The sequence below is a fragment of the Oryctolagus cuniculus genome, chromosome 20, assembly GCF_051225735.1.
Source record: "Oryctolagus cuniculus isolate XC-2025 breed Fujian yellow rabbit chromosome 20, ASM5122573v1, whole genome shotgun sequence".
NCBI classification, from domain to species: domain Eukaryota; kingdom Metazoa; phylum Chordata; class Mammalia; order Lagomorpha; family Leporidae; genus Oryctolagus; species Oryctolagus cuniculus.
In genome coordinates this window covers 7,773,446-7,798,290 of record NC_142886.1, presented here as the reverse complement: position 1 = coordinate 7,798,290, position 24,845 = coordinate 7,773,446, and the positions used below count along the sequence as shown (strand labels likewise).

The following is a 24,845-nucleotide window of genomic DNA, read 5'->3' as shown; positions in this document are numbered from 1 at the left end:
AAAGATATATAGACTACAGAAAATTTCTAAAATCAAAGGTTAGTTTACATTTGCTAAATTCTATAAAATGCAAAAATAAAGGAATTTGGTGAAAAATGCTTAATTGTAATTATATAAAGTGAGAAGTAAAAATCAATGAATATAAAACTCATTCCACCTATTAGAGAAATTCTAAGAAAGTATATCTAGAGCTACATTTTGGGAAAATTCAGTGAACAATAACTTTAGAGTTATAAAAATTAAGAAAGTTAAAAAATGTATGACTTTAAAGTGTCTCAGATTGAACTTACCCTAACAGAGTTCAGAGAGACTGTACATTAATGTACAGAATTTTGAGTGATCTGATAACATCATTGTGAAAGAAAATCAAACAAGAATGTTACAATACAAGGATTTAGTTAAACAAGGATATTAAGTACACACATACTTGGCACAGACGATGTGGCACAACAGGTTAAGGCCCCGGCCTGCAGTGCTGGCATCCCATACTGGAACCAGTTCAAGTCCCAGCTGTTCTACTTCCAATCTATCTCCTTGTTAATGTGCCTGGGGAAAGCATTGGAAGATGGCCCAAGTCCTTGAGCCCTTGTACCCACATGGGAGAATCAGAAGAAGCTAGAAGCTACTGGCTCCTGGCTTTGGGTTGGCTCACCTCTGGGCATTGCAGCCATCTGGGGAGTGAACCAGTGGATGGAAGACATTTCTTTCTCTGTCTCTCTCTGTCTGTGTAATTCTTTTAAATAAATAAAATAAATCTTTAAACAAAAAAACCACTAGTACTCAAACAGTACTTTATACTTTGTGTTTCTGTGTGAGTGCAAACTGTTGAAATCTTTACTTAGTATATACTAAATTGATCTGTATATAAAGATAACTGAAAATAAATCTTGATGTCAATGGGATGGGAAAGGGAGTGGGAGATGGGATGGTTGCAGTGGGAGGAAGGTTATGGGGTGGTGGGGAAAGCCACTGTAATCCAAAAGTTGCATTCTGATTGTGCACCTCCATCCCTGATCTTGTTAGCAATGCTGTTTTGAGCCAGGTCAGCAAGTTAACCTGCACAGGCTTGCTAATAAAGGATTGTTGATGTTTCAAAAAAATGTGAATTTTCCATAAATTTTGTTTCCTCACATTGAAAACATCATGTTGCATGTCTTGAATATACACAAAATTTGTCACTCATATCCAAAAATCTTGAAAAAATTAAAACAAACAAAAATAACCAGAAACTCATATAAAAATATAAATTCAAAATAACTCAGTAGACTATCTTCAGGATTGGGACGGTTTTCATGGAACAGAATAATTTTTAAAAATACACATAAATTTGAGCAGACAAAATTTCTATTCTGAAAGTGCAAATGCAGATGGCAGTCCATCAAGGGAAAGTGTAAGTGTAATTAACATGAAACCCAAGTGTCAAATTCCAGGGTACATGTGCCCCTCTAAAACCTGTCAAACAGAACTTTTGTTTTTGCCTTACCCACCCCAGGTGACTATGTTATTGGAAACAGAAAATGGAGAGACCCCTAGAAACAGCTGTGCTGAGAGACCAGCATCCTGGAAGAGACCCTGCTGCCCACATATTTAGAAAACTGGGGGGAATCAGGTCCCGGCAGGGAAGGATGGAGGAGCCCAGGGCAGCACAAACTACAGCTCCTGTCCCACACACACCCCACACACGGAGCCCACATTCTCCCTAATGACCACCCCGTGCCCACTGCACAGTCGGGGAGACGCGGGGCTGCTGCCACACAGCTGCCTGGGGAAGGCTCTGGGGATGAGAAGTCGCTGAGAGCAGGGAAGGGGCAGGGCGTCAGGGGTCCCGGGTGCCAGTCCAGACCCCGACCCCCGGGTCTGAGGGGACCAAGGGAAGCGCTGGGCCAGCGGCAATATGGTGCCACAGATTCGGAGACGACCTCTGGGAGGCCCACGTCCTGCCAGCTTCTCAGCAGCTTCCACGGCTGCTTTACGCCTCTCCCGACACCTGGGCGCACACACTCACCACGTCGCGGTTTTCAGCTCCAGGTGTCCAGCGTCCCCCGGTGATGAAGGTGGAGGCCACGGAGCCCGACTTGCTTTGGGAGCCTCGCGCCTGCAGAGCCGTCTCCTAGCACCTCGCTCCTGCCCAGAACTGTAAGATGACTGTGACGTCAGGACCCCGCGTGATGACGTGACGTGGACGTCGTCGTGCCTGATTGGACAGCGTGCATGGCCATGAGTGCACACAACGTCACAAAGGACGCAGCCCATCAACATCCTCCACGGCAATGGGCCCCTGACTTCAGGTTGTGCTGGGTGGGAGAGCAGGAGGCGAGGCCTGGCTGCAGGTCGGACTCCACCTCCCCAGGCGGGAGGCCTCTCCCCTCTGCTCCTGCACCCGCCGGGTCCCTCCTGTGGCCCTGCCCTCCCTGATGGGTCCCTGCTGGAGCTCTCGGTGCAGTAACTGCTTCAGTGAGTCACAGTTCTGTGCGTCGGCCTCTGGGCTTCATTTTCTTCGTATTGTGACTCATTTTCCTGTTGGGTCGTTTGTGTTACTGTTTAATATTGATTGGAAGAAACTGAAAGACATCCCATGATTTAATCATTATTTCCCGTTTCTCCTGTCAGTATTTGGTTTCTTCTCTGCATACTCACCTTTAATATTTTCTATTTGTTTCTTGCTGGTGTATGGTAATCTAGTGGATTTTAAAAATATTGATCTTTCCAGCAGTCTTGTTAAATTCATTTATTGGTTGTATCTGTTTTAGATTTTATGGATTCGCTCTAAATATCACCAACATATTGACATTTTAAAGATTTCTAAAATCTTTATAGCTTATTTTTTCTTTTGGCTCTCCCCTCCCCCCACTATTCCTCCAATAAGAAGTTGGAGATAGTGGAGGCAGCCTGGTCTAGGCTTACTTCCAGGGTAAAAGCTGTCACTGATCCTATATGTATTGTGTTGTTTGTTATAGGATCCTTTTTAAACAATCTTGAACAGAGTAAGGAAGCCACATTCTTACTATGTTGCTAACAGTTTTTTATTTTTTAAATTTCATGCTGATTTTTTAAATGCTTTTCAACATTCAATCTAAATGGTCATGGGATTTTTCTTCTTGAATTTTTCACTTACTTGGAAAATTTAAATGGATTGTTTAAAATGTTAACCGCCTCTTGCCTTTTTTCTTATAACTCACTTGTTATTGTATTTTCATATCTGATTTAATTTATTATAAGAATACTAAGGATATATGCATCTGTTTATGAATGAGAGGCTTATGCTTCATGCATATTTGAAGTTCTGGTCAACTTGCATCATCATTAGTGTAATGCTGGGTTTCCAAATATTTGAAAATATTCTCTGCTTATTTCTACCTTGGTACATCTGGGAAACATAGATGTGTTTGGAATATTTTGTATTTCTTTTATTGCAAAAGATTTTTTTTGAAAGGCAGAGTTACAGAGAAGCAGAGGCAGAGAGAAAGAGAGAGAGAGAGAGAGCTGATCTGAAGCCTGGAGCCAGGAGCTTTCTCCAGCTCCCCCATGCTGGTGCAGGGACCCTAGCACTTGGACCATCTTTCCTACTTTCCCAGGCCATCAGCAGAGAGCTGGATCAGGAGTAGGGCAGCCAGGACTCAAATCAGCACTCATATGGGAAGCTGGCACCACAGGCAATAGCTTTATCCCCTATGCCAGAGCACTGGGCCTGGAATATTTTGTATTTCTTTACAAATGTTTTGCTTCTGTAAGGTTTTAATTGGTTGGTTGGTAGTTTTCATATTGTGATTCAATTTGCTTGTTTTAAGTAAGAGTCCCTATTTTATGTAATATTTGGTTTTGGGAATTTGATGTCCAACATATAGTAGATTTTAATCTCTAGTCAGATTTTTACTCCTAACCATTTACAAATTATTTTCTAACATGTTGACAAGGCTATATTCTCTGTAAAACAACAAAATGGATGCAACTGGAAACCAGTACACTTAGTAAAATAAGCCAGTCCAAATCAGATAAATACAATATTTTTCCCTGATATGTGGTAAGTAATAGAGCATCTAAAATGTAATAAATCGAGGTGAAATCGACATTTTGAGCCTCAATGATTTTTATAGAAAGCTTTTATTTAATAAATACAGATTTTGTAAGTATAACTTTTGGATTATAGCAGTTCTTCCCTCCATACCTGTCCTCCCACCCCCAAACCATCCCACCTGCTACTTGGTCTCTTATTCCATTCTTCATTAAGATTCATTTTTAATTATCATTATATACAGAGGATCAACCCTATACTAAGTAAAGATTTTAACAATTTGCACCCACACAGACATACTTACCCATATGGGTAAGTCATAGGGAACGTGTGCCAAACCGTACATCTCCCTCTCTTATTCCCACTCTTATTTTTAAAAGGGATGGATTTTCAACTGGATTTAAAGACCTGAGAATAACTCTGCTAAGTAAACAGTTCAACCAATGGTATTAAGTAGAAAAAGAAAATACTAAAAAGAATAAAATTGTAAGCTGCTCCTCAACAGTCAGGACAAGGGCTGATCGAGTTATTCTTCTCAGGTTTATTTTTAGGTGCTCAGTTAGTTGTCTCAGATCAGGGAGAACATATGATATTTGTCCCTTTGTGACTGCCTTATTTCACTCAGCATAATGTTTTTCAGATTCCTCCATTTTGTTGCAAATGACTGGATTTCATTTTTATTTACCACTGTGTAGTATTCCATAAAGTACATATACCATAATTTCTTTATCCAGTCTTCCATTGATGGGCATTTAGGGTGATTGCATGTCTTAGGTATTCTGATTGAGCTTCAATAAACATTGAGGTGCAGATAGCTCTTTGATTTGCCAATTTAGATTCCCTTGGATAAATTCTGAGGAGTGGGATGGCTGGGTCGTATGGTAGGGCTATATTCAGATTTCTGAGTTATCTCCAAAGTGTCTCCATAACAGTTTTACCAGTTTGCATTCCTACAAACAGTGGATTAGTGTGCCTTTTTCTGGAGTCTTTTCCAAGCAGTCTTTGCTTGTGCCAATATCTTGCAGGGTTTCTCAGATGTTCTCTAATAATTTGATGGTGTCAGGTCATAGATTTAGATCTTTGTTGAGTGGATTTTTTGTGTAAGGTGTAAGGTAGGGGTCTTGCTTCATACCTCTGCATGTTTAAATCCAGTTTGCCCAGCACCATTTGTTGATTAAACTGTCCTTGATCCAAGAATTGGTTTTAGTTCCTTGATCAAATATAAGTTGGTTGTAGATGTTTGGATTGATTTCTGGTGTTTCTGTTCTGTTCCATTGGTTTAGCAATCTATTTTTGTACCAGTACCAGACTGTTTTGAGTACAACTGCCCTGTAGTATGTCTTGAAATCTGGTATTGTGAGGCCTCCAGCTTTCTTTTTGTTATATAAGATTCCTTTAGCTATTTGATGTCTCCTGTGCCTAATATTAATTTCAGCATCATTTTTTCCAGATATGTAAAGAATGTCTTTGGTATTTTAATTTGTACCTCTTTGATTCTGTAAATTGCATTTTGAAATATGTACATTTTGACAATATTGATTCTTCCATTCCATGAACATGGAAGATTTTCTATTCTTTGTATCTTCTCAATTTCTTGCTTTAAAGTTTCGTAATTTTCATTGTAGAGATCTTTGATATCCTTGGTTAAGTTTATTTCAAGGTATTTGATTTTTATGTAGCTATTGTGAATGGGATTTATTTCAGAAGTTCTTAGCTGTGGCGTTGTCTGTGTCTACAGAGGCTAATGATTTTTTTGTATTGACTTTATATCCTGCTACTTTACCAAATTCTTCTTGGTAGAGTCTTTTGGATCCCCTATATATAGAACCATGTCATCTGCAAATAGGGATAGTTTGACTTCTTCCTTTCCAATTTGTATCACTTTGATTTCTTTTTCTGGCCTAATGGCCCTGGCTAAAACTTCCAGTACTATATTGAATAGCAATGTTGAGAGTGGGCCTCCCTGTCTAGTACCAGATCTTAGTGCGAATGTTTCCAACGTTTCTCCACTCAGTATGACGCTGTCCATGGGTTTTTCATAAATTGCCTTGATTGTGTTGATGAACGTTTCTTCTATAACCAATTTGTTAGAGTTTTCATGCTTAGATGATCTTTCTGATGTGTTTCAGAATCTATTAGCTGTAATTTGGTTGAGGATATTTGCATCTATGTTCATTAGGGAAATTGGTCTATAATTCTCTTTCACTGTTGCATCTTTCTCAGGCTTAGGAATTAAGGTGATGCTGGCTTTGTAGGAAGAACTTGGGAGGATTTCCTCTCTTTCAATTGTTTTTGAAAAGCTGGAGAAGTACTGGAGTTAATTCTTCTTAACATGTCTGTTATAATTCAAGAGTGAATGTTCCTGAGCTTTTCTTTGTTATGACTGTCTTTATTAATGATTCAATTTCTGTCTTGTTTATGGGTCTTATTAGGTTTTCTGTGTCTTCTTGGCTCAATTTAGGTAGGTTTTATGTGTCCAATATTCTCTCCTCTGCCTCACTGATTCTGTTTTTAAGGCTCTCCACTGAAGTTTTTACTTGTTCTGTTGAATTCTTCATTTCATTTTGATTTCTCTAAAAGATCTCAATTTCACATTCTGTTGAATTCTTCATTTCATTTTGATTCTTCTTTAAGATCTCAATTTCATGAGACAGATTTTCTTTCATGTCCTGCATGGATTTCAGTAGTTTGTGTGTTTGTTTTTGGTTACTTTTATGTAATGCTATGATCATTTTTTGAGTTCCATTTCTTGCATTTCTTCTATCTTACCATATTCATAATCTAGTATTTAGAGAGATGATGTTGGTTTCTTCTTTTTTTGTTTGTTTGTTTATTTATTTATTTATTTTTGCTGTGGCAGCTTTTAGCATTGTACTATGACTCTGTAGATCAGTGGAGTGTCTGCCTTCAGTGAATCTCTATATGCTTGTAGTGGGTGTGGCCAGAGAGCGCTGTTCAGTTCTCCAGGGTTAAGGGTATGCCTACAGTGACAAACCCAGGTTTGGTGTGGTAAATCTTCTCTCTTTTTTATTAGATGGGAAGTATAATCTGCTTAGCTGAGCTCTTCTCCTCAATGGAGACCAGTGCATGAATGCTAGCCCCAGTAGGTATAATATTCATCTGCTCTGTCCCAAGGACCACACAATGGATCTTTTCTGTCCTCAGTGTAAGCTGATTCCCCAGCAATGTCTCTCACCACGTACCAGGAACCCCCAAGCTTGTGGCATCTCCCACTGATACTGCTCAAAATCCCAGCCACACTGTGAGTTCTTCCACACACCCCCAATTGTTTTCACAGTCCCAATTTGGAAGCTTCTACAATCTCAAGCTCATAGCCCTCTGTTATTTCTCCCCACCAGAGTCAGGAGTCTCTGCTCAGCTGATTGCCGGGTGCAGACGAGTTAGCACAGCTGTCACGTATGTCGAAAATGGCACCTGCTCTATTGGCTTGTTACAGTACACCTTTGTAAAGGGATCAGAGAGAGAAACGTGTCCGTCCCATACTTTTTTTTCTCTTATAGTTTAGCTGGTACACTCCCCCACCCACCCCACCTCAGGCTGCAAGCCTTGTTCTCTCTATGTTCTTTTTGCTGCTTTTTTGCCAGTGGCTGGGATACTGTTGTCTGTCTCACCTCTCTTTCTAGAGCTGGTGCATAGGCTCTCAGCTGTTGGAGTCCTGAGCCATGGGCGTCCATGCCCTCCATGTCCCTCTAATTTTGGTAGAGTTTCCTTTGCTGTTTTCCCCTAATTCTTCCCTGAGACAACACTATCTCCACTTTTTTAAAACTATCTTCTCCTAGGCTAGAGCAGTAAGCTCCCTCCCTGCTCTGCCATCTTGGAACCTTTCATTTCTTAATTTACTTTCTTAAGAAATCTGTACCTGAGTTTTGCTCTGCTCTTTTCTGAAATGTTTGTGCTTCCATCTACTTTATAACCACTGACATGAGTACACTTTTTCTCTTCTGTTTGTGATGCTAAGAAGAGTTATAGAGATATTGCAGCTCTCTCCCTTGTCAGCAGTGCTTCTTCAGGCTGTCTCCATGAATTAGGCACTGGGTTAACTTTGCCATATTAAAACATATCTGCCTAAATGCAAAATTTTTCAGTAAAATCATCATAAGATCAACCCGCCATGCAATCTCTCATCTTCGGTTTGGAAATATGTCCTGAGTGTCTTTTCTGTCAGTGTCTGTATGCTGGGGACCATTTAAGGTCGAAAGCTGCTGAGGGGTGACACAGCCACTATCATTTCTCTGTTACTCTCACTGTGACTCCACTTTCATTGCTTCTCTTTCTGCTGACTGATGAATGTTCTGATTATTCTTCTTAGAAATATATACTGAACAGGTTTGACATTGTTTTAGAGTATTCTATTTCATTTTGATTGTCATTTACTGAGTGATGCATAAATGATCCAGGCTAGCTATAATCTATCCTCTGACTAAAGCTGTCCTGGGTTAGGATATGGCTGATTGTACCCATTTATTTCTTCAAATATAAGTGGAAAGTGAAATCCTCTCTAAATACTAACTAAATACTAACTCTCTAAACACAATACTAACCAGATATCAAGATTCCTTTCTTTTCACCAAACAGATCCAGCTTTTCTTTGTGTTTCTATCTTTTTACCCCAAACTTGCACCAGGTTCCTGGAGCAGAAGGAAACTTGTTAGCCAAGTCAGAACCAATAGATGTGGATATCCATTCTTTTCAGACTGTCAAAACCATAACTATGTTCTCCCTGGTTTGTGGTGGTGCAGTCCCCCATGGAGATGCATCCTTCACACAGAGGTACACCAGGGTGGAGAAAAATTCAATGAGTCTGCCTTCCAAAGTGTAAGGGGACTTTGACCTGGAAATTGATGAGATCCTGATCAGAAGTGTGGGGAAAGCTCTTTGTTTCAGTTTGTGTGCATATGAATTGGCATCCTTTCCTCTTGTCAAAATATTCTTTTTTATTGAGTGCTCTGTTTTCCCTTCTGCTGCACAAATGTGCTGCCTTTGGGGGTGTCTGTGATTGAGGGTATTGCTAACAATTGCAGTATCCAGCTTCCTTTTTGAATAATCTTTAACCAGAAACAAAAGTGCAAAGTGATGAGGAGACTATCACCCTCTAGGCATCCTGAGTTTGTGTTCCTTGCTATTTTCTTTCTTTGGGTGCTGGAGCAGCCTTTAGAGAAGTGTAAGGGTAGCATTGATGCTTTTGATTTTGAGTGATTAGAAAACAAATAGTTTTTTGTAGGAAAGGACTGAGGAGGCACTAGAAAAAACCAGCTGCAGCTTCTTTTTGGCTCTTATGATATGGCAACATTTCAGAATCTTTATGGGTCTGTTTTATGGAAATGCATATGTATCCCCCTTAGATGACACTCAGGCCCTGTTTACAGAACCATTTGAATTGAGTAACATTTCTCACATAATTAGCGGCAGTCATCAAGAGTGTTTCCAAAGGAAGAGAGCTGCAGCAACAGAAGCGTTGGTGATATGGGCTGGGAGTGAGGGGGAAAAAGTTTGGGGAGGCAACAAGAGAGATTAGAACGTGTTCAAATGAGAGGCCAGGGCTGTTGCAAAATGGGTTAAGTAACCACCTGCAGTGCTGACACCCCATACGGGCACTGGTTCTATTCCCAGCGACCCCTCTTCCAATCTAGCTCCCTGTGCCTAGGGACATGCTTGGGCCTCTGCATCAATGTGGGAGACATGGAGGAAGACCCTGGCTCCTAACTTTGGCCTGGGCCAATCTTGGCCATTGTGGACATTTGGGGAGTGAACCAGGAGAGGGAAGACCTCTCTTGGCCTCTCTCTCTCTATCTCTCTCTCTCCATCTCTTTCCTCCCCCTTCCCCCCCCCTTTCTCTCCCCTCTCTCCAAAATTCCTAAATGAGCAATTGTTTTTGGAATTTTGTCAAAAGTTGGGAGAGAGGTACATGTGTCTGTGTTTCCCTTGCTTAGACTGGAAGTTTCATGACTGAATTTGAGGTCACTAAAATCAATTTTGTAATTGAAACACTGACCACTTATCCTGGTGCAGCCAACCCCTGCTCACACTCTTCTTCCCTAGGCAGACAGGTCCACAGGTGCACACACTGGAAACAGAGACCTGCAGACCTAGGTTATTACACCATTGGCTTAAACCTGTGGACTGATAAGATGGAGTTCTTTGTGACTCAGTTTGGTTTTTTGGTAGAATGAAATATCACAGTTTTAGTGAAATATCATCTCTCCTGGTCGATGACTCCAGTCAGCTTGCCTGTCCATCCACATTGGCATCACGAGTGATTGTCACAGAAGGTTTTGGAATGTATGAAAAAATTGAAGTCTCTACAGGGCTGACTTATTTCCCCCGGAAAGTGGGAGAAGTGTTTTGTTAGAAGCAGTTCATGGAGGATTCTGAAGTAATTTCATTTCATTGTCACTCATTGAGCTGTTTCCATAGCTCCTAAAATTTATGGACCAATTATAAATAGTCCATTTGTGTCTTACTTATAAAATGCCTACAGGTAAGTTTCTCAGTGCCTTTAAAATAAAGATTTCCTCAGTAAAGAAACATAATAATAAAAAGGAAGACAGGCATTGTCTGCAACTTGAGCTATAATCTAGGCATTTATTACCTACATGATACACTGGCTCCTATTATATACATTACCTGATAATTCTCTTTAGGCCACCCCCTTTGTCCAAATTCCTGCCTGGGTGACACAACCTTTGGCTCAACTTACAGTCTATCCACTTAGCCTACATTGGAGTGCCTGGAGTGCATATTCACTCTAGGTGAAAGGGGCCCAAAGCTGCCCATGACTGGCCCTGCATTCTGACTCACCCCAGGGATGGACACAGGGCACAGGTCCTAAGTGGTTTGCTTGGCCCTCTTTTGCATGACCTTCCCCATGATCAGGCAGATTCTCCAGTATGCATAAAACCCAGTGGCTCACAGCATTCTCAAAATACCTGCTTTGATTTCATCTGTGATTTTTTAAAAATATTTATTTATTTATTTGAAAGTGAGAGTTACAGAAGGAGAGAGAGAGGTCTTCCATCTGCTGGTTCACTCCCCAGATGGCCGCAACAGCCTGAGTTACACCAATCTGAAGCCAGGAGTCAGGAGCTTCTTCCTGGTCTCCCACGTGGGAACAAGGGCCCAAGGACTTAGGCCATCCTCTACTGCTTTCCCGGGCCATATCAGAGAGCTGGATAGGAAGTGGAGCAGCCAGGTCTCCAACTAGTGCCCACATGGGATGCCAGTGCTTCAGGCCAGGGTGTTAACCCACTGCACCACAGTGCCAGCTCCTCATCTGTGATATTTTTGAGAAATCCTTCTCAGGTATGAAAAGCTCTGAGTAGGGGGTAGTATTTTGTACTTTGGGAAGCGTCTTTATAAAAACAAGTACCATTTAGGACCCCATGTCCTAACAATCAGCTGAGCCCATCCAGGTCATGGGCAGCCTGGCAGACATCGGGTTGATGGTGTTGGGGGATAAGCAGTTACTGTACAAGTTCTCTGAGGCTGTAGTGGCAGAGACACTACTCTGGGCTTTCAGGAGAATTGCTTTTGCTGGGGAGAGTGAGGCAGTGATGAGGTCACCAGGCCCCACTTCTGGATTGCATCTCTAGCATAAGAACACCATGAAGGGATAGCAAATCCAGAACACAGCCCATCCCTTTGCCCTGACTGCACAGACCTAACCTTAATCTTACTCATCTACTCCATGTTCTTTCTGAGTCTCTCTTCTCCTCTCCATCTCCAGAGCAGGGGCACAAGCTCCTGTGATGTGGGGGGGGGGGGCTTCTCACTATTTACTACCTACACAGTCACGGATATTCCTTTTCATGCCTCTGCGTTTGTCTTGTGTAAATGAAGAAATATCTGCATGGTTAATGAGGGACTGGACTGAACAGGAACAGTCCCTGGTGGCTACAGTGTATCTGGTCTAGCTTGGCTTGGCCCTACATGCCAGTGGCCAGTGGCTGGACTCTGGATAGCTGAACTGCTGTACTACTTGGCACTATGCCCTGTGGTCCTGGTGCTGTGCCTGCCCTACTTGCTCCTTCTACCTCTTGGCAATTGTCATGCAGAAGTGATCCTGGCCTTTGCTTGCTCAGTGTTGCCTGCCATGTACAACAAAGCTGGGAAGAAGCATGGCTGGACATCGATTGTTTTAGGAATGGACACAAAGAGTGCCAGGAGCAGCCAGCAGAGGCAAGGCCATGGAGGGTCACCATATATTTGCCAGCCAAGGACCCTCCCCACCCCTAAACATCTGCCCCTGTGAGGCTTGAAAGTGCTTTCAGAGGTGTTGGTGACCTCACTGTGTCTCTGTAGCTTGTGAGGTTGTGAGAGAGTTCTTTGCCCAGAACCAGGAGTGGGAGGGTCTGTGACCCCACCATGCCCTTCATCCCTGTATCTGAGGTTGTCCTGTGGACTCAGCCCTGGGTCAATATCCAGTCTGTATTTTTTAATATTTATTTATTGGAAAGTGGAGTTAGAGAGATCTTCAGTCTGCTGGTTAACTCCCCAAACGGCCAAAATGGCTGAGGCTGGGGCAGGCTGAAGTCAGGAGCCAAGACCTTCTTCCGAGTCTCCCATGTGGGTTCAGGAGCCCAGGTGCTTGGGTCATCTTCTGATTTTTTCCCGGGTGCATTAGCAGGAAGCTGAATTAGAAGTGGAACAGCCAGGACTTTATTGGTGCCCATTGGGATACTGTCAATTCATGCAGTGGTATAACCCACTATGCCTCAGGACCAGCGACTCCATTAAATATTTTTGGTTGAGGGTGGGGGATGAGTGTGAGGGATAGGAGAGTTTGACCAGAGGTGAGGTAGTGGTCAGACCACATGACCTCGGGGTGTTGGGGGCTTGGGAAGGTGCAGGTGGTATATGGGAAAGGGAGGAGCACATAATGTGTAGGGATCAGGGAGGGCCTGCTGGGGGTGGTGAGGGCATAGGCGTTGGTGTCCCCAGGAATGTTTATAAGCAGACTCCTGCCCCAGGGCCTAGTTTTTCCCTGGACACCTGAGTACTTCCACAATGATCTTTGGTGTCCATAGTATTTCCTACCTCCTTTTCAAGGCTGTTAAGTGTTGGGGAGCATTTCCCAAGCCCAGGCTCTGTGGGCCAGGGAGCTGTGGTGTCTGCATGGTGAAACATGGTCTAAGGACTTCAGCATGTACTGTGGTATTCATTAGGGCCCCAGAAGTTTCTGAAACTCTTCTCCTGAGAAGTATTCCATGGAGGCCTTACAGTGAATCTTGGTTGATTATTTGGTGGCTTTTTTAAAAATAATAATAAAAACACACATATTGTCTCCAAATAACAGAACTTGCTCCATCCCCAGCTCTCCCTCATATGACAGAGCGGAATGGGATGGATAAAGTCTCCAAAGCCCTTTTCTGTGCCGATGCAGCTGCATCTCCTCCTCTCATTATTATTTATCCACCATAATTAGCCCTGGGTTCCCTCTGTTCTCTTTTCCCTTCATTATATTTAGATGCAAGGTTGTAGTAGTTAGAGAAACAAAGTCTCTGAGTCAGGAAGGGACTTGAGCAGAGTCTGCTACCTACAAAGTACATGGACAGGAAGACAGCACTCTGCCCAGGCACTGCAATGTAGGATGAGGACATGCCCAGCGGTGGCTGAATCCACTGCGACTCAACACCTCCCCCTGGCATCTTTATTTTAACTTTGTAGTAGATGGTATGGTCTTTGTTATAACTTTGTGAAAAACTTTTATATTCATTTTTAATGCAATTGTCTATTCTTCAAGTGCTCTGACTATATTCATGCATTTTTCTATTATTTTTCCAAAACAAAATATTCATTTTTCTTATGGTAATAATAGATCATTCAGAGTTACATTGCTTTATAAATCTTTATCATTTTTTGAAATTATGATTATTGCCCATGCATATTTTTTAAGATTTATTTATTTGAAAGTCAGAATAATGCAGAGAGAGAAGGAGAGGCAGAGAGAGAGAGAGAGATCTTCCATTTTCTGGTTCACTCCCCAATTGGCCACAATGGATGGAGCTGTGCCAAATTGGAGCCAGGAGCCTCCTCTAGGTCTTTCCATGTGGGTGCAGTGGCCCAAAGACTTGGGCCATCTTTCACTGCTTTCCCAGGCCATAGCAGAGAGCTGATTTGGAAGTGGAGCAGCGGGGACTTTTACCGGTGTCCATATGGGATACCAGCACTGCAGGTGGCAGCTTTACCACTACACCAACACCATGCATGCTTTCAATATCTTAGTTGGAGCCAACTCAAAAACTATGAATCTGTAGCCAGCTTGATTCACATTTTGATTGTGAATTAATCAACTTACTCAAAATGTTGTATGTTTCCTGGCAACTGTCATGTACACTGTTTCTCAGAGACATGTTAGTCCACTGCAGATAACATGTTTCTACTCTTTTTGGATGTTAGTGGGACTCTAAATTTGCCTTAGATTTTGAAAGTTTCTATACTATATTTCTAGATATATTAATCTAAACTTTCATATATTGTAGAAAATTGCATGCTCCTTGTTTTTTTATTTTTCTAGGATTTTTAAAAATAGTTTCCAACATTGATGAAATTATAATGAACTCCTTATTCAGAAAATTCCCTATGCTGGCTTTTCATAGCCCATTTAAAATTACTCATTACTTCTCAGAGTAATCACATCCCATCTCATTTTATAACACATGCTTCCATTTTTATTTTGGTTTTGTCTTTAAATCTATTAATATGACCTGTGTGTATCACTAACATCCTAGTGAGCAGATGGTCATACTAGGAGCCTGTGCCAATCTTGACTTGCATTTTTATTGTGAAACCATCAGCTTGCTCAAGTTCTGTAAGTTCTCCTGAGCATTTCATGTTTACAGTTGTTCAGGGTGTTAAGTCAGTTGTCTACATTCTCCCTTTCCAGGCAACATATTTTACCTTTATGTTTTTAACATTGGTGTATGAAATTTCCTATTATGTATTTCTAGACACTGCCATAATTCCTGTAATATACTGTGTACAATGGAATGACCTATCATTTAAGACACTCCATTAAAAATCAAACTTTGTTGTAATAAACTCTTTCACCAAATGTATTTATATCTGCTTTTTATTCTTTTATTATTCCTAACAAGTTACTCAGTTTTACTTATAGTATTAGAAATATATTTTATATCATAAACCTCCATTTTCGTTTTGTAGCTTTCAATTTACAACTATCTAGTCTTTCTCTCTTTACCCACCCCCCCACACACACACAATTCCACATCATAGTTTAAGTGAGTCCTAGGATTATAAACCTATGGCTAACTTGGTTTACTTTTTATTGTGTTGTCATCAGGTCACTCTAAATTTGGAAAGTTATGCTGGTGGCATTAATGTACATGGTATCTCTGCTTCATCTAGGGTAAGTTTCATCTTTCACAATTGCAAAGTCTTGATAGTTATGACTCAACAATTATCATTCCCTGAATTTTTCCAAGTGTACCTCTAGGTACTTTCCCTAAAACTTATTCCAACAGGAGGAATGCTTTTATTTGTTTTACATTCATTGATTTTTACATTTTACTTTCATTTCAAATTTAATTGTAAGTAACTATTTTCACCAAATTGTCTTCTAACTAATTTTAATATATATTTTATGAAATGTATATTAACCTTTGGTTTTATAAATTTTCTAATTTGTAGCTTAAGATGCTATGACGATTCCTTTAAGATTACTTTCCAAAGTGACTTGATTATTACTTGATTCAAGATATTGGAAAATTTTCTTTACTTTACTTTTTAAAATGTAGTGGAGTATTTATCCACCAAATATTCTTATATCTGCTTACCACTGTGTTATGGCTTATACCGTGTTACTCAGTTTTGCCTACATAATCACATAAAATATAACATGAGCATCTATTTATTTGGTTTTGAAAAACAGTTTGCGATGTGAAAAATGTTTTGTGCATACAGCATTCATTTAATACTGCTTATTTTTCAATGAAAGGGCCACTTTATTGCTGTGAGGCAACTGGGCTTGGGCAAGGGGCCAACCTGTGAGGGCAAGGCCTTATTTGAACTTCTTGGGGCAGAAGTTGGTGGCTGTATTTATTCTTATGGCAGCTGATAGCATGAAGGAGCAGGTGAGTGTACCCCTTGTGGTGCCTCTTCTTGTCAGAGTTGTATTTCTGGGCAAGCTGTTAGAGGGAGGGTTCAGTGATGGCACCTCACAGGCAGAACACTAAGTGCAGGAAGACTCTTTCTGGATGTTGTAATCTGGCAGTGTCACTGTCATCTAGTTGTTTGCTCACAAATGTCAGTTACTGTTGGTCAGAGGGGACACCCTCTTTGTCTTGAATTTTGGCTTTGACAATTTCAGTGGTGTCACTGGACTTGACCTCAAGAGTGATTTTCTTCCCACTAGTGTCTTCACAAGGATCTGCATAACTGTGTGTCTGCCTCTTTGAAAAGAAAGAGCTTATTCAATACTTGAAGGATGTTTCTTTGTCAGTGTCATACAATTTGCATTTATACCAATAACACATCTGTTATCCTTGTATAATCCTCTGTGAATAGGACACCTTTTTCTTCTGTAGTGTTTTCAGGTTTTAACTTTATTTCTGGGTTTATGAAATTTTATTATGATCTCCCTTGGTATATTGAGTTTTTCCCCTCATGGGCTTAGAATGCAATGATTGCCTCGATATTATAGATTTGTATTTTTGTGAAATTTGAAAACTTTGGCCATAATTTCCCCAAACTTCCACCTAACCATTTGAGACACGCTACTTAAACATATAATTGGACTGATGCTCTATCCTCTGTTCACCCTTTTTGGTCTTTTCTTCTCCCCAACTTTTGTTGTGATGGATTATGTTGCTTTATATTCATGTCCATTTATCTACTCTTCTGAAATGTCTCATCTGTCCGACTTCCATTGGAGAAATTATTAATTACAGAGATTGTGCTTTTTACCTCTAGAAGTTGCTCTTGGGTTTTCTGCATATTTACCTAATGTAAAATTGTAAAATTTGTGTAGATTTATTTATGTAAAAATGTAGAATTGTAATACATGTCTAAGAACTGTTGCAAATTCTTCAATAGTACTTATCTGCATCTTTTGGGCATAAAGGCTATCTCTAGCTTTGTCCTGATCCTGAGATTATCTACCCTTGCAAGTTTCTGAGTAGTATCAGTGACTTTTTCAGTCATGAGCCCCTTGTGCCTCATTTGGTTTCAAAATTGATGTGAAATGATTCCAAAAGAGGTAGTCAGCTCCAAATAAAGACAATTCAGCTGGGCATGCTTCTTCACATTGGGGTTTCTGCTGCTCTTTTAGGCTGATAACAAGGAAACCTATGAATGTCATGGATCTATAAATGTGTCTCTAACATTCTGCATCTATGATTAACTGATCATGGGTTCACACTGATGTCTTCAACTCTGATTTTCAACATATATACCATTCTGGGTGATTTTCTTGTTTTATAAAGTCCCACTCCAATAGTGACAAATCTCTCTCATTCCACTTACTCCACTTTAGTACACAAAATTAACCATGTCAAAATTATGAACCCCCACCTGTGGTGGGAAATTCTTCCTAACACAGGGCACAATGCCATTGCCTTAGTTTGCCAGACTGCAGTCACATTCTTTTTTATAAGATTTATTTACTTATTTGAAAATCAGAACTGAGGAAAGAGTTTCCCCTGCTGGTTCACTCCACAGATGATTGTATGCCAGGGCTGGACCATGTGAAAATCGGGAGCCAGGAGCTTCATTCAGGTTTCCAACATGGTTGGCAGGAGCCTAAACACTTCATCCATCTTCCACTGCTTTTCCCAGGCCATTAATAGGGAGATAGATTAGGAATAAAGTAGCCAGGACATGAACCAGTGCTCACATGTGATTCCAGCATAACAGGTGAGAGCTTAACCTGCTGTACCACAACACTTTTGTAATTACATAAGTTATTAGCACCATTCCTACCTCCTTCAGTGAAATTTTATCATAACTTTAGAACACATTTAGATTATTTTATCACATTCTGCATTGAATTCCTGAATTCCTGACATTCTTTTTTTTTTTTTTTTACAGTCAGAGTGGACAGTGGACAGTGAGAGAGAGAGACAGAGAGAAAGGTCTTCCTTTGCCGTTGGTTCACCCTCCAATGGCCGCTGCAGCTGGTGTGCTGCGGCTGGCGCACCACGCTGATCCGAAGGCAGGAGCCAGGTGCTTATCCTGGTCTCCCATGGGGTGCAGGGCCCAAGGACTTGGGCCATCCTCCACTGCACTCCCGGGCCATAGCAGAGAGCTGGCCTGGAAGAGGGGCAACCAGGACAGAATCCGGCACCCCGACCAGGACTAGAACCCAGTGTGCCAGCGCCACTAGGCGGAGGATTAGCCTATTGAGCCGCGGCACCGGCCCTGAATTCCTGACATTCTACATGATGGTAGAATGTGGTAACCAGCTGTTCCACAGAACCCATGGACTTGTGTCTGGGTCTTGGGTCCTGGAATGTTGCACACCACCAATTTTATTTCAGGCCCCAGGGCCCAAATTCCTTGAGAGATCCTGAACCCTAGATATTTGACAGTTTTCTTGGTGATCTGGACCTTTTTCCATTATACTTCATATCTTGCTCTTGTAGTAGAGTCAGGGGTACCCATGTCCCCCAGTCACAGTTGGCCTGCCTTTCTGCTGTCAGTAGGAGGTCACTGACATGTTGTAGACTAATGCAATTTAGTGAATCCACAGGAAATTTTTCCATATCTGTTGCCAAGGATTCCTCAAACAGAGTGAGAGTTTTTGGATTCCTGCAGTAGCCTTGTCCAGGTCAGCTGTGTTTTCCTGCCCATGTCTGGTCCTCCCTTTCAAAGGTAAATGGCAGCTGACTGAGGGAGTCACTCTCAGGCAGAAGAAAGCATCCTTCAAGTATAGGCAGGTGTACCAGGAAGTCCTTGGCAGAATCTGGATAGTGTATGGGTTGGGAATCACAGGGTGTAATGGTACTGTACCCCTGTTTATGGCCTGCAGATCTTGGACTGGTTGATATCCTGCTCCTCCTAGTTTCTTGACTGGCAGCAGTGGAGTGATCCACTGGAACACACACTCAGTTAGGATACCTGCCTCGTGCAGGTAAGTGATGTGTTGTTTTATTCCCAGTTGAGTATCCTGAGGCAGAGGTTATTGTCATTGTTGAGTTGGAGCTGCCCCAAGCTTGAAGTCATTACCAGAGGTGCATGGTTTTTGATCAGGCCTACTGGGTTATTTCAGCCCAGATCTGAGGAAATACAGAAAATCTTCTGAGTTAATCTGAGCGGTCCCTCTCATATTCATATTTGTGTCCAACTGATACCATCAAGATGAAAGAGGGTACATGGCCATCAGTTGGGTTGCCAGGCAGAGTTAAATTGTAGAGTCCTGTGGAGCAGAAAATGGTCTGGGCCCCAATATTTCTGAGGACATTTCATCCTAAGAGTGGCACTGGGCATTCAGCAATGTGGAGACACTTGTGATCAATCTGGTGAGCACCTGGAGTACAGACTCATGTTTAGAAGAATGGTTTTTCAGCTTGAATCCTCTTAACCCTCATGAAGACAGCAGTCTTTTTTTTCCTAAAGGGGCTATAGGTTGAGTCATGACCAAATGTTCAGCTCCAGTGTCTACCACAAACTTTAGAGATTTGTCCCCTGCTTCCATGGAAATCATAGGTTCATGGGAGCCAATGGCGAACTAACCTGGTGTGTCTGTCTTCTTTGACAAAAAAGTGATGAGCATCAGTTCTTTGGCTTTGGCTTGAAATTGCATCTTTTTTTTTTTTTGACAGGCAGAGTGGACAGTGAGAGAGAGAGACAGAGAGAAAGGTCTTCCTTTGCCGTTGGTTCACCCTCCAATGGCTGCCACGGCCGGCACACCGCGCTGATCCAATGGCAGGAGCCAGGTGCGTCTCCTGGTCTCCCATGGGGTGCAGGGCCCAAGCACTTGAGCCATCCTCCACTGCACTCCCTGGCCACAGAAGAGAGCTGGCCTGGAAGAGGGGCAACTGGGACAGAATCCAGCGCCCCGACCGGGACTAGAACCCGGTGTGCCGGCGCCGCAAGGCGGAGGATTAGCCTAGTGAGCCGCGGCGCCGGCCTGAAATTGCATCTTGAGGCTTGTGGATCATGGTGGTGCATTTGTTTTTCCAGTGGCCTATCTATTCTCAATAGGTGCATTGATCATTTTTTCAATGGCCCTGATTTTTGATTAGGTGGCCCTCTGCTTCTGTTGGTGAATTTGTTTTGAGAGAGTGAAGGCATCTGTGTAATGGCAGATGCCAGCAAAGCTGCTTGACATTTGCTTTGGCAGTCTGTCTCTCTTTTCTCTGTGTGGCCTTGGTTAACATAGACACTGTTTGCCACTCCCAAGAGTTGAGTAGTGTGCATTCCAGCAAAGCCCTGAAGTTTCTGGAGCCTTCAATGAATGTCAGGGGCACTTTTTGCCACAAAAGCACTATTGACCATCCATTGGTTTTCTGGGGCTTCAAGGGTTGAAAGGGGTGTGAATTCTGGATGCCTCACATAAGCTGCCTTAGAAATCTCCTGGCCCCTCTTCACTCTTTTGTGTCACTGGCATGGTTTTAGTCCTGTTGGTGGGCTTTCTGGATACTCCTCAGAGACCCCTCCTGTGTACCTCTTGGTAATGACCCAGGAGGGATCTTCATTCTGGTTGGTAAAAGATCCCAATCTGGAGCCTGGTCAGGATTAACCTGGGCTCCCCATGCAGCAGGATCTAATGTCCCAGCTGGGACCTGTTCTTGAGCCCATTTTGTGGGCCTTGAGGAGAATTCTCCATCTATCTTCATTATTGGAAAGCATCAGGAGGAGTTAGTGGAAATCACTCCACATCGGATGATGGGTGTGGAAAATGGACCCAAACAGCTCTACAAGGGCCTGCAGCTTCTCTGAGTAGGAGGGTGTATTGCATTTCCTGTTTAAAGGGTCAGTAGTGATGAAAGGCTGATAGTGCATCATGATGACCCCTAGCTGGAGTGCCATCTGCCTCAATGATCGGGGGTAGCCTGGTCTCTCTCAATAGCATCTGGTGGGCTGGCAGAGGATTGGTCTAAGCTGACTGTAGATGTTGGGTTATTGGAGGGTTTGCTGGTACAAACTCAAATGGAGTTGGGAGGCATTGAGCCTGAGAAGGTATAATTTCTTGTGGGCAGATCAGAGGATTGGTGGGTGTATGACAGCCCTGCCAGTACAGCAATGGATACTGAAATCTGAAAAGATGGCCACAGGACTTTATTCTCCACTGTGTTGCCCTGGAAAATCTTTGATGAGGATTTTGGCAAAGTCAGAATGAGAATTCTTGCATCCCAGAGCAAAAGAGGCCAAACCCAGCATGGCCTTGTCTGAAGGATGGACAGCCATGAGTTGATGTAGGGAAATTGATCTTGTTGTCCTAGATGCTTCATAAGCACTTGCAGACTACTTGAGCTATAGCGACACCTGTTCCTTCTGAGAACCAGTCAGTGTTGAAAGTGGGCCATTGAAACCTACAGAAATGTGGATAATGTGGGTCCTAAGTGTATTCTGGGTAAGCTTGAGTCCATAATCCTTTCCAAGACACTTTTTGAAATTTTTGAGCATGTTGTACACACAGTGGTCTTAGAAGGAGACCCACCCACTATGTAACCACCCTATGAAGGGAGACATAAGGCAAACAAATGAGAGGTGTCCCCAATAGAGACCAATCGGATGCCTGTCTGACCATTCCCTCCCTGTGAGGGCTAGACCCATCTTGAAATCTAAAATAAAGATTTTTAGGGAGTGATCAAGTCCCCCTTCTGCCTGCAGGGGCAGGCCTGTCTCAGACTCTCGTCTCCAGGGACTCTTAGATTGTCCGATGTTCCCAAATCTGATTGTCCCAAGCCTCGGGGTCCAAATTAGCTGTAGCAGTGATCCTCACCATTAGGAGGACTCCCACCCTGAAAGTCTTGGGAATGGTACTTAGTCATCCATCCAGCAGTGGTCACCTCTTACCCATTTGTTTCCTAAAACAATGGCACAAGGGGCTAGCATGGTCAGCTACCCAGTCAGGGAACCAGGTATTACAGACAATAGACAAAGGAAACCAAGCCACCCTTGAGACTTTTGGGAGGAAAGACACGCAGTTTATTATGTATGTGGATTTGACAGGACTCCTGTCACAAGTGTTAAGCCCTGACTCCCTAGCTCTCCTTTGCTTTTATACACACAGATCAGGAAATTACAGTAACAGGGTTATTTCATGAGGCACCTAAACATATAGAGATACCCATCTCAAGCATGTAGCTGGGCTTTCTGCAAAGCAGCCTTCTCTGGGAATTGCTGACACGTGTATGATTGAACAGCCAAGCAAAAAATGTTCCTAAAAATCCCCAAGCAGACAGTCCTTCTTGTCTGAGCTGAAAGGGAGGGGACCGGGGGCTGCAGCCTTAAGAATGGACATTATACCCAGTAAATGCTAACACTGTCAGAAAAAAAAATTAAAAACCTGTTATCACAATAAGCATTAGCAAGACACAACCCGTGTGGTCCAACGACATTGATGTTTGAGAAATGCAGCAACCTGCACCTAGCATTGACATGAGTGCTCCCACATATGTTCAAAATGGGGATATGCTATTCCCTCCCCTGACAATTGTCTGGGGGGTGTAGGTACTGGAGGCAGAGTTACGTAGTAAGACATAATTTTGTAAGGGATGTAATCCACCAGTTGTTATGGAATATGAACTGTCTTTAGTGTGCCCTAGGGAAATGGTGAGGTTTCATTATGTCTGTGTCCATGTGAAGGGGCCTGTTTCCCCATGAGTAAGGCAGATAGTGTGTGTGGAGGTAATGGCTGGTCCTCATGGTAAAGACCAGCAAATAAGGCCAAGCACTGGAGCCAGGCCTGTTTTGAGTTGTGGTCCATGCCATCCGCAAATTTTTGTGATCTGTCCATCTCTAAAATGTCTGTAACTACAGGTGATGTCAGCCTGTGGGTTGAAAAGGTATTACCTCGCATATATGTGATGACTCCCACTGAACAGGAGGGGAAATTCAACATGCTTACAGAGACACAGTGACAAGTCCAGGGTTGTGGAATTTATAAGTGTGGGAGCTGAGTGAGAGTTGTGACTTTTACCTGCTAAGCTTCAGAGGCTGGGAATTTGGAGCTGAGTTGGCTGTTCTAGCTCACAGGGTGGTTGTGAACACCTGGAAGGTCCTGTCTTGGGCCATCCTTCCTCACCTCCATCACCCTGCTTGTTTCCCATGTTTAGCTGTACTTTGATTTTTATGAACATCTGTATACAGCACACAAAGGAATCCACCAATTCATTCCTTTGTTGCAGGGATTCCTGGGCCCAGATTTTGCCAATTAGGATAGAAAGTTGATGTGGGAGGGGCAGTTTTCATGTAGAGACTGGGTGAGCACAGAGATTCTGCAGGTGTCCTGTGGTCAGGAGGTTGGAGGAAGGTGATGTTAGATGCTCATGTCTGTTGTTTAGTGCCCTGGCTCTGCTATTATAAAGTCCCACAAACTGGGTAATTTGGCACAGCAAATCCTGTCACAGTGTAGAGGCCACAAGTCCACAACTAAGGTGTCAGAAGGGCCAGGTACTCTCCCAAAGATGTAGGATGGGGTCCTTCCTTCTTTCTACTTCTGGTGTCTGCTGGAAACCTGTAGAATTAGTTCCTTGTCTTCTAGATGCACAACTCTGGACTTGCCCTCTACCCTCACAAAGCTGCTTCTATGGGTCTGTCCAGTTCTCCCTGCTTTCTTTTAAATAGCAGTCCTTAGGCCATGATATCAAAGACCATACTCTTTTGAAGGTCACAATTCAACCCCTACTATGTGTATTGGGCATGATACATCTCCCAAAAGTCAGGTATTCAGATACCCCCGAGGGTACAAGGATGTGGCAGGAACTAAGCCCCCTGCTAGGTAGTGTGGGCTGTGGGAGGTTGAGGGGCTTAATCTCCTGGCTTGACCATCATGGAGCCCAAAGGACCTCCCATGCAGATACCCGGAGCTGCAATGAGCTGCTATGCACAAAGTTTTCACCATGAGGTTGCCAGGAGTTGAAGACACCTAACAGTAAACAGGACAGGAGCACAGTCATTTCATGGGTGACACACAAGAAAAAAAAAAAACAGGTGAAACTGCAGCATGGAGATGGGGTGGCAACTTGGCACTGGGCAGCCATAGGAGGAGGGTAGCTCATCAAAAAAAATGACATGGATGGCACAGAGCAGGTGTCAGATGAATGAACGGAAAGGAAGGCACACATGGAGAAGAAGAACAAAGGAGGCAGGCAGTTGCCACCTTCCCCGTCCCCCGCCCAGGGTCAAGTGTTTGTACTCTGGCTTGTGCTTGGCCTGCAAGCTGAGCTGGCCCCTTTAAACCTTTACAGGGTCCCTGCAGTTTATTACACCTTCAGGTTCCAGACCACACTCCTATTACTGCAAAGTGGCCCCACGTCCTTGGTTGGGTGCACACAAAAGGGATTGGTGGGGACAGGGAGTTGTCTGTGCAGTGGGTGGCCCTTGAGAGAGAGATCCTGCCCAAAAGGGTTCTGCGTCTAAGCCCACTGTACTGCACCTGGCAGGGGTCTGGCAGGGTCCTCTTAGACACCCAGTGGTGGGTGTCTAAGTCCTCCTACTAGGCATGAGGAGCTGGGTGGTCCCTCAGGCAATGGGCTCATGAGTACCTTATGAAATGGGGTGGAGGCCAGTGCCATGGCTCAATAAGCTAATCCTCCGCCTGTGGCGCTGGCACACGGGGTTCTAGTCCCTGTCGGGGCACCAGATTCTGTCCCGGTTGCTCCTCTTCCAGGCCAGCTCTCTGCTGTGG

At 43.0% G+C, this 24,845-nt stretch overlaps 1 long non-coding RNA gene across 1 annotated transcript in view; it reads left to right on the top strand.

Moving 5' to 3' along the window:
* The first annotated feature begins 2,315 nt into the window (after nucleotides 1-2,315).
* The window catches only part of LOC149120028 (uncharacterized), a 37,267-nt gene continuing 14,737 nt past the window's right edge, over nucleotides 2,316-24,845 (top strand). Inside the window, exons 1-2 of the long non-coding RNA XR_016226666.1 lie at nucleotides 2,316-2,454; nucleotides 15,333-15,398. This is a non-coding gene — a long non-coding RNA (uncharacterized LOC149120028). The remainder of the gene's footprint in view (nucleotides 2,455-15,332; nucleotides 15,399-24,845) is intronic.